This window comes from Oreochromis niloticus, unplaced genomic scaffold (assembly GCF_001858045.2).
Source record: "Oreochromis niloticus isolate F11D_XX unplaced genomic scaffold, O_niloticus_UMD_NMBU tig00008495_pilon, whole genome shotgun sequence".
Taxonomy (NCBI): domain Eukaryota; kingdom Metazoa; phylum Chordata; class Actinopteri; order Cichliformes; family Cichlidae; genus Oreochromis; species Oreochromis niloticus.
In genome coordinates, this window is record NW_020329229.1 from 1 (window position 1) to 10481 (window position 10481).

General features: G+C 42.7%; 1 long non-coding RNA gene across 1 annotated transcript; it reads right to left on the reverse strand.

The window, feature by feature from the left end:
* Nucleotides 1–6823: 6823 nt before the first annotated feature.
* On the reverse strand, nucleotides 6824–10182 carry LOC109198849 (uncharacterized). Its single transcript, XR_002059424.2, has 4 exons — nucleotides 10159–10182; nucleotides 7584–7631; nucleotides 7384–7483; nucleotides 6824–6842 (listed from the first exon to the last, which is right to left on the reverse strand). It is a non-coding gene; the product is annotated as an uncharacterized LOC109198849 (long non-coding RNA).
* Between the last annotated feature and the right edge of the window lie 299 nt (nucleotides 10183–10481).

Genomic DNA, 10481 nt, shown 5'->3' on the forward strand with positions numbered 1-10481 from the left:
TGCAGACCTCTTCCTGTCACAGTTTGTTTCTCAGTGCGTTGATGGTGAAGGAAACTGTACTCACTGACACTTTGACTTTCTTTGTCAGGACAGACCTACATTTTTAAGTGTTATGATGGTCTCTCTCTCTCCACTGTTAATGGTCTTTTTCTCACCATTTTTGTAGCAACACACTACTTACTGCAGTACAGTACTGTTCAGCTGATGCTCACAAGGGTATGGCACCAACACTGCTTTATGCAGACAGAGGGGTTGGAATTAATCCAAGTTGGAACACCTGTGGAATTAGTAGCAGCAGCTTTCAAGGCTTGATCAACCTTCACTGCTGCAGAACAGCTTTGAATGTTAACCCATGTTGTGTCCTGAAAAAGGCCTTTGGTATAATTCTGAAATGTACATTATTTTTCAGTTTTGGGTAACCTAACCTCTGGCAGCTCACCACTTACCTTTGTACCATTTCAAGCTATTCATTGGACTTTAACGACATGAACTGCAACAAATAACTGGAAAAATAGGGACTTTTAACAGGTAGTGTGTAAAATACACACCATTTTTCTGTTAGGGCTGTTCTGCTGAACAGCTGGATGAGCTGATGCAGGGGTTCTATGTGTTTGTGTTTCTGCCCCTCCTCTTCCTCAGATGGCTCCTGTTCACCTGGTTTCTGAAATCAACACACATTCACAAGTGCTAAAACTCTGCTATACACTGAAGAAATTAACACATAATTTGCCTTTCAAAACAAGCAAAAATTCCAGAGTAGTCAGAAGAATTCCACTCGTTTTGTTTTTTTTAAATGAAATGAACTTACAGCGAGTCTTCTATGAGTTTATCTTCAAAGTAGTGCTCCTCTGTCTCCATCCAGACTTTTCATAGCCCTGCAGGAACAAGTTTACAGCCCGGTGCCTAGTATGAGAGAGATACATGGATGACTAATAACTGTTTATCTACCCATCTTCTGCTGCTTATAAAGGGCTGCACTGTAGGTGCAACATATATCCACAACCTTTCCTCACTAGCCCGAGGTGTGGCTGTAGATGAGGGTGGGAAAATAATAAAGTGCAGAATTTTAAATATTTCTTCTTCATTTTACATGTGTGTGTGTTTGAGAACATACCTGGCAAGTTATAGGTGGTGCCATCCTGAAGCAAGCGCGACATCTCTTCCTCTGTTTTGAAAGCAGTTTGTGCCACACAGCCTTCTTACTGCGCTGAGGATGCTCCACCTGAAGACACAAACTGAACCACTCAGTATACTAGATATTTAGTTGGTGTACCTTACCATCTGGAAGCCATATTATCCTGGAGAAGTATGTGGTCAGCTTTAATGAAACCAATCAGCTAGTTTAAGAGGACCGTGGGGTACCTTAAAGCTATACTCTCTACGTTGGCACAAAATGCGCAAAATCACTCAACTTGAATATAGACCTGCTCCAGGTGGAAGAGGACATGACCAATATCCAGATCTCTCCACAGTCTTCTCGGGTCAGTAGTACCTCATAGTGGTTTGGGAGGTCTCGTACAGAGCCATCTGCCAACGAATTGCTGGGTCCTCTGACTTTGTAAGACACAGAGGAATGCATGACTCTATTGGCCCATTCACAAGGTTAAGCACTTGTGAATATATAAATATAGTACCAACCAACATCTACCAACTGGTTACATCTGTCTCGACTTAACAAAACAAAGCCAAACACAGAAACACCACAGTAAAGCTCATGATCATAGCTTGTTACACCTTGCTGGCATAACTTGAATGGTTGTTTTGTATGACTTCGTAAGTCTTAAAATCATTGTGGCAGAATTGGCCCACCCTTGTTATAACGTTGCTTCAGTTGATTTAGGTTTGAAGCCATTCATTACGCACAGCAACTTAAGGTCTGCTACTTTCAGTATTTCAGTCACTCTATAACTCAGATTCAGTTCTTTCTCCTGCTGGTGGTTTGGATCATTGTCCTGTTTCCTGACCCATGTGGGTGAAGCTTTAGCTGTCAGTAGATGGCTTCACATATGACTCGGAATATACAGTGTATCAAAAATAAATCATACACTTTCAAAAGGCTGTATTTAAGCTTACACTAAATTTAAAATACATGGCTGAATATAAGTTTACATACAAAATGTTCAATGTTATGATAATCAATGAAATACGTCACCCATAGTTCACTGTAGTCATGCAGCACTGCTGTTGTAATGCAATTGTTCCGGGTGAATGGCGCAGAATGAAAGCACTTTGAAATCGAATGATTCTTTTGATACAGCCTGTACTCTCCCGACAGACGAGTTTAGTGATGTTAGTGGATAGGGCTATGTGGAGTGATAGAGTTCTTCAATCACTTGTTGACAGATTGAATTTCCTATTCTATATCTTCGGATAACCTATGATATCACTGTGAAGTAGCCTTATATCTTATGGACATAAAGGTTCATCAGTTCGTTTAGGTCCTCTATCTAGATTTGTGTGAAATTTAAACTGAATCTGAGTACTTGACTCTAAATTTTGCGAGTTGCCACCGACCATCAAATCGAATCACTTCATCCTTGTGCCAGATTTGAAGAATTCTCTTAAACCAGTCCTTGACATTACTTTCACAAGAATAAGATAAACTGACAACAACTGACACCATGGCAAAATCTAAGCCCAGAGGCATAATGTGTAAGTATACTTTAAGTAACTTGTGTCTTTCTTACCTTCCTTGTAAATGTAGGTTGTTCCTGATGACCTCTCGAACTTCGTCCTCTGTGTCTTTCTGCAAAAGAATTATTAACTTCGATCAAACAACAGGTATTCTGTGACCTACAAATCCTATCAAAGATGTCATGAGCAAAAATATTTATTCAGTAATTAGTAATGAAATTTTACAAAGCTAAGGCAGAGTTATTTTGCTGTTACTAAAGGTTACCTCAGGATACCAATACTGCAAATAATTGATTGTTATTGTCATACACCTCACCCCAACCAGTCATGGTAGATTTTTAAAAACAAATAGACATGTAAACTTATATCAAGCAATATAGAATAGAATAGAACAGAATAGCTTTTTATTGTCACTGTTACAAGAACAGTGAAAGGCAGTTTGGCATCTCTCCGTGTGTGTAGAGTACACAATAGCGAATGTATTACACAATAACAGACAAATTTACATTTACACAAGAAAAGATATGGTTGGTGCACCAGTTATTGGTCGTGTCCAAATTCATGGGCTGCATCCTCCTGAGGACCCGGCCTGAGCGGTCTACGTGGGCCGGGTCCTCAGAAGGTCGGGTAGGCCGGAAGTAAATGGCTGGGGAAATTGGACGGTCTAGCCTTCTGGTTAGCGTCACCGCTGTCTCGGTGGAGTTGAATAAACTCGGCCGCCTGCTCCTTGCTATCTAAATTATAACAGGACGCTGGCGTAAACTGTCGACCATCTCACACTTTTGTTTAATTGGTTTTCTGTTTGACGTTTGGTCAGCTGTGAGAAAACCAAGGAGGAACCCACCCGGGGATTAATAAAGTTTTATTTTATCTATCTAATCCTTTAATCTCAGCCAAACCGATTTACTGACGAACAAATAAAACACTGAAAAAAGCCAAACAATATCATTTCTAGCTTGTCTAAGTGACTTACGTTTAACCAGAGTAGCGAAAGTCCGCGGTGATCTGAAAATGACGTGCCGGGAGTTGTGCCGTTCTCGGCGGCTTCAGTGGCCCTGGAGCTCCGGCTAGCTATCGAGCTAAAAAAAAAAAAAAAAAAAAAGAAGAAGATAAATATACCAGAATTGCGCCCATTCCATTGGCCGCCCTCGTGGCTCATGGGAAAGTGACAGGCCCTATGGCGGAGATTGAAGACAGGGGCAGTGGTTCGAATCCCATGCGGACCATTTGTTGGGGATACATACCAAACAAACAATAATAGTCCTGCTCTGAAATTCACCTGCTACGCTTGCTTAGAAGCCTACAGGCGAGCCTATAGACGGGCTCTCTCTGCCTTTTTACCGCTGTCCCAAATCCCTCAACTTTACCTCAATATTGCTTCTTAGCCTTGCTACCCACCGCCAAACACGCCAGGCATTGTCGCTTTCTCAATCTCTTCTTCACGTCTGAACAAACGCTCAATTTTGCCTTCATTAACACAATTATACATCAAAACGTAGGTATTTTCTTGCCTTTCACAAAATGCCACCGTCATTATCGCAGGAGTTGCCGTTTTCTCGCAAATGGCCTCCAAGCAACACAAAGTCAGAAACGTCCCCATTTAAAGTCTATGGAGACTTCAGTGAAAATGACAGCTGGAATTCTGTAACGGAGGCGTTTTCAACTCCTCATATCTCCTAGATGTATTTTTCCTTATAGACCTGGAAATCGCCTTGATTTTTTTTTCTTTTTTTAATTAAAGCCTGCTGATTGTTACAGTGAAGGAATGATGTTGACAGGCCGTGTATTTTTGGTGTTACAGAACATTTTGTAATCCTATAATATATTATAGGGCAGGCTGAACGCGCTTGGGAGCGGGAGACCCGGGTTGAAAACTAGCCAGTGCAGTATCGATTATCTTTCCCTAATTCACTTTATAATTACAATTGTCAACACTTGAACATTCCCACGTGTGTTCTGATCAAAACAGTGCAAGAATGAGCTCTTTAGCTTTTGATTTACAACTTATCCACATTTCTTTGCGGACAATCCTGCATGTCACAAATAAATGACACAAAGCTCATCTGTGGCTGTGCACCATTCGTGGTGCGTTGGCTCCCTCTACTGGTACGCGCCTCATTCAAATGTCGCCGCACATTTAAATTGCAGGGTGTCTTTACACTGTCATAGCTCCTAGATAGATTCTTCAGAGACCTGAAAATCGCTGTGATTATTCACCATAGCCTGCTGATTCTTACAGTGAAAGAACAATGTCAACGTATAGCATCGTTGGTTACTTTAATTGTGTTTGTGTTTTTTAAATCAAATCCTACAAAATATAATAAGCAACTTATGGCAGCTCTAGATAAACATGGCATTTACGATAAGTTTCAGTCCGGTTTTCGTCAGTTTCATTCCACGGAGACAGCTCTTCTTAGGGTCTCAAGTGATATCTTGATGGATAATGATGCAGGAAAATGCTCTGTTCTACTCATGTTGGACCTCACATCAGCTTTCGACACAGCTGACCATCACATCCTCATTGAAAGGCTGAAAAAATGGGTTGGTGTATCTGGAACTGCATTAGAGTGGTTCTCCTCTTATCTCCATCACCGATCCTTTTCTGTGGCAGTCTCCGATTTTAGGTCATCCTCTACCTCCCTTACTTATGGTGTCCCTCAAGGGTCAGTTTTGGGGCCTTTATTGTTTTTAATTTATCTTCTTCCCCTCCAGCAATAATGGCTCTTTTGAGGACATTTCTTATCATTGTTATGCTGATGATATTCAGTTGTACATTTCTTTTATGCCCGAGGATTATCTAAGCTTCAGCGTCTGAATGATTGCTTAGATTTGATCAAACGTAGGACGGCTGCAAATTTCCTCCAGCTCAACGAGGGGAAAACCAAAGTCCTCGTATGCGCCCCTGATAGATTCCTATCGCAGATAGTGAAAGCCCTTGGTCCTCCCTCACTCTATGTTAAATCCTCTGTCAGGAATTTAGGTGTCACCTTTGACTCCAGTTTCACATTGGATGGGCATGTGAAATCTCTGGTTCGGTCTTGTTTTTATCATTCAAGAAATGTGGCTAGGCTAAGCCCGAATTTATCTCGATCTGAACTGGAGATGCTATACATGCATTTATCTCGTCACGCTTGGATTATTGCAATTCGCTGTTTATGTGTCTTAGCAAAGGTTCTCTGGATCGTCTGCAGGTTGTGCAAAACGCTGCAGCTAGGCTTTTGACAAAATCCTCCAAGTACTCACATGTGACACCGTTGTTATCTCAGTTACACTGGCTTCCTGTTAAATTTAGAGTCGATTTTAAGATCCTGGTCTTGACCTACAGAGCTGTGCATGGACTGGCACCTGCCTACATCTTTGATCTGCTACAGCCTTATGTCCCCAGCAGGTCTTTGAGGTCATCTGATCTGGGCTTACTTGCTATAAAAAAATACTAAGAGGAGGACTAAGGGTGATAGAGCTTTTGCCACTGTGGCCCCTAGACTGTGGAACTCTCTCCCCCAAGCATTAAGAACTGTGGACTCAGTAGCTGTTTTTAAAACACAACTCAAACTCACCTTTTTAAAACTGCTTTGGTTAATTTTTTGCCTGTTTTATTTAGTCTTTTTAAATCTTTTATGACTTGTAATTTTATGTGCAGCACTTTGTGATTCTGTCTTGAAAGGTGCTATATAAATGAAACTTTATTTATTTATTATTTATTTATTAAACAGGACCAATTGCGACACAAAACCTCTCGCACACTAACACAAACTCTTTATACAGATACAGAGCTTTACATGTATAAATAAGGCAGACAAAAATGCATAAAACACAAGCTATCAACAGATTGTTGGTGGACAGCATGTCACTTTATTTTGGTTTTATCTTGTTTCTTTTTGGTGTAGCCTCACTAAACAAAATGTTTATAAAAATGACCACTTTTATTATGAACACTGGCTCAAATCCACCGTCAGTGATAAAGAGTAGACATCAGAAGCAAAGTTCTGCCGACATCATCACACCTCCCACCCTCAAGTGGAGGTGGCGGAGAGGAGGCACTTGGAGTTTCGGTCGAGAAAGTGTCCGTGTGACTGAGTCCTGTCCCAGCTCTGCTTCAAGGTCTGTCGGTCCAGCTTGTTGAGGGCCTGAGAGCAAAGACGGATATCCTGGACCAGCTCTGACAAACTGTCCAGGTCTTCACTCTCCAGGGCCAGAGACCTGACACCCTGCAGGTTAAGCAACAAAGAGACATTTTATTTCATATCCATAATTTCCATTTTCCCCCTATAAATATTTGACATCCAAATGTAGCCTATTAGCTAGCATCCAGTAACGTTTTCTGCTCCATAAAAGGGAAAATTAATTCACAACTAATCGTTTTTGTTTTTGTTTTTTTATCTTTAAACCACACTTCTATATTGTAATGTCTGTGTGTGTACTCATCAAGCAACACCTCTGTGCATACATACTAAATGTTCAAACTTAGAAATGTGTCAAAAGGAAACAGACGCACAGCAAGACACAAACTGTTGCCAAGTACAACTTTGCACAGGTGATAAAAACATCAAATATCATCAAATTGTGAATTAGTGTGAAACGGTGAATCTAAGAATAGGCTCCCAAACAGTCATATCCAGAACAAATTACTTTTAACACATCAATGAGTAAGCAGGCATAGGATTGGACAGCCTGGTTCTATCACAAGGGCCATAATATATTTGCCACCGCTGAGTTACAGTAAAGAGTAGGGGCGATAGGCAGACTTACCTTTACTAGCACTGATGGTTTGGAGCACCATCTCAGCAGCGCCACGGTCGTGCAGCCGAGCCTGCTGATACAACAGCTTCTGCTTCTCCATCTCTTTTTCCTTTGTTAGAAAGGTGACACATATCATTGCAGACCATCTAAAATGAACTGCTAAAACTTGAGGAGACTAGTGGAAGATTCAAGACCGATTGATCACCTACTTCAAAACTCTTCACTTCTCCATCGTCATCCTCTTCATCATGGCAACTCTGAAGGAAGGAGAAAGGTGAAAAAAAGCATACAAACTACAGACTGATTACTTCGGATAGATATAGCCACATCAGCGACGGGAAGTTCCAAAGCACTGAGGCATCAAACTGAGTATTTCGGTGTCACCATCTTTGTTTTTTTAAACCAGATGTTACGAATGATGGGAGGGCCGGTATCTGCTGCTTTGTGCAAGATGAACAAGATGAAACTTGCCAGAGTTCTACAAAATGACCTGCAGAAGGCCCATCCATCCATCTCCCCAAGCAGAAATGCTCTGACCTCCTCTCCCCAGCCACCTCCTCCAGCTTGTCCGGGGAAACACCAAGGCGTTCCCAGGCCAGCCGAGAGATATAATCTCTCCAGCGTGTCCTGGGTCTGCCCCGGGGCCATCTCCCGGTGGACATGCCCGGAAAACCTCACCCAGGAGGCGCCCAGGGGACATCCTTGTCAGATGCCCGAACCACCTCAACTGGCTCCTTTCGATGTGGAGGAGCAGCGGCTCACTCTGGGCCCCTCCCGAATGGCTGAACTTCTCAGCCTATCTCTAAGGGAGAGGCCAGCCACCCTTCAGAGGAAGCTCATTTCCGCCGCTTGTATTCACATCTCGTTCTTTCGGTCACTACCCACAGCTCGTGACTATAGGTGAGGGTAGATCGAACGGTAAATTAAGGGCCACTGACATGAATGTCTCTGATCAACAATCAACAAACGACTTTATGATGGTGGCCTGGGGACAGAGCTTCCTCTTGTCAACCCTCTGCTGACTGCCCAGCACCGTCTGGCATTTGCCGTAGAATACCAGAATGGTCCACCACTGGTGCCCTGTGCTTTTCACAGATGATAGCAGGTTCACCCTGAGCACATGTGACAGATGTGAAAGGGTCTAGAGAAGCTGTGGAGAACATTATGCCGCCTGTAACATCGTTCAGTATGACTGGTCTGGGGAGGCATATCCATGGACAGACGCACAAACCTCTAACAGACTAGGTAATGGCACCCTGACTCCCATTAAGTAATGGGATGAAATCCTTGGACTCACATCAGACCCTATGGTGATGCATTGGATCCTGGGTTCCTCCTGGTGCCTGACAATGCCTGGCCTCATGTGGCTCGAGTATGCATGTAGTTCCTTCGGAATGACAATGCCTGATACCACTAACTGCCCCCCATGCTCGGCTGACATAGATCCAATAAAACACCTCAACTTTTCCAGAAGTTCGGTGATACCCTGGTCCGGATCTGGCAGGAGATCCCCCAGGACACCATCCGTCTTCTCATTAGGAGCATGTCTGTCAGATCTTTCTGTCTGTCAGATCCATGCACACTTTGCCTGGCAAAGTGTGCAGTGAGATTGAGTCTCACATGCTTTAATTTTTATTCGATGTGTAGGTGTTCACCACAAACAGTTTTTTATTTTTTATTTTGGGGAACTTGGTTGATCCTAAGCTAAACACACCATTCTTTGTGTTATATATATGTCATGATCCAGGTCAGTGTTCAGTGGTTTTCTGTCCTGGCCTTGCGCTCTGCATCTGCCTTTTGGGGTGGAGCCCTGGTTCAACACCTACACTTCTCCACGCGTTTTCCATCTGTGGCATTCAGCAAGACAGTATTTAAAACCAGTGTTGCCATCAGTTCTTCACCAGTTCGTTTCTTTGTTCATGCCAAGTACTTGATCTCTTTTGTGCCTTTAGCAATCTCGTCAAGTCACCACCTTACTCCTTCCTCTGGACGCTGGTCTCCACAGTCAAATCCCAGCTTCATTCTGCAACTTGCTTCTCTCGACTTAAATTACTCACTGCTCTCACCTGCCTGTCCTCCTGCCTGCTGCTTCCTCTGCATTACTAGAATACAAGGCTGGAACCCAACTCACTCACTCAACACTCAGAGGGCTACCCGCCTCCAGAGCCACCTGCAAGACTCCTCGTCAGAGATTTCCCTGCCACGTATTCATGTCTCACCATAGTTTATTCTGTGATTTCAATAAAACTTGTGAAATCTTATTTCCGCTCTGTATTGTGTCTGCACTTATGTTCACTCCCACGTACTGCTCTCCCGGCCTTGACAGCATGAAGTGTCTGAAGAAATATACCCAGCAGACCCAATTCGGAGTGCAATCACTAAGCAGTGATATATTAACAGTGTCCTAAACCAACAACAACTCTACCATCCAGAAGACTAGTTACTAGTGCAGCTGCTAGTGCTACTGTTAACAGTGCAGCTGCTAACATTTGGTTAATTTGCCACAGTTTGGTGCATCTGTTTTTAATTTCTTTTCCCTCTCTTAGCTTTTCAGGCCACACTAAACTATTCTACACTGAAGGTAGGGGAGGTGCCAGTTGCAATAAGTGATTTGATTAGGCAGTACAGCGCCCTGCAAGTAATCCATCAGCCCAAAAGCATCATCCCTGGTCGATGACATAAACAGCACGCAGAACAATAACAGGTTTTTTTACCGTCTATGCTAAGCCAGCTATGTGAGTTTCAATTCAAAAGTGTTTAGTGTTGGTACTCAGCAACAGATACCTTAGCCATGATGTCTGCGTAGCCATGTAGAGATGATCCTCATCCAGTTTACTGCAAAAACAAACACATTCACCAAAGTTAGCACAATTATAGCTGTATTAAGGAAAATAATTTTGGTGCACCACTGACTGAAATGACATCTTCTCATTTAACAGTTTTTCATTATTTTGATGAATATTTACATGTTTTATATTTCAGATTCTTTAAATAGCCGCCCTTTGCTTTGATTACTGCTTTGCACACTCTTGGCATTCTCTCTCCATGAGCTTCATGAGGTGGTCACCTGAAATGGTTTTCCAAAAGTCTTGAAGGAGTTCCCAGAG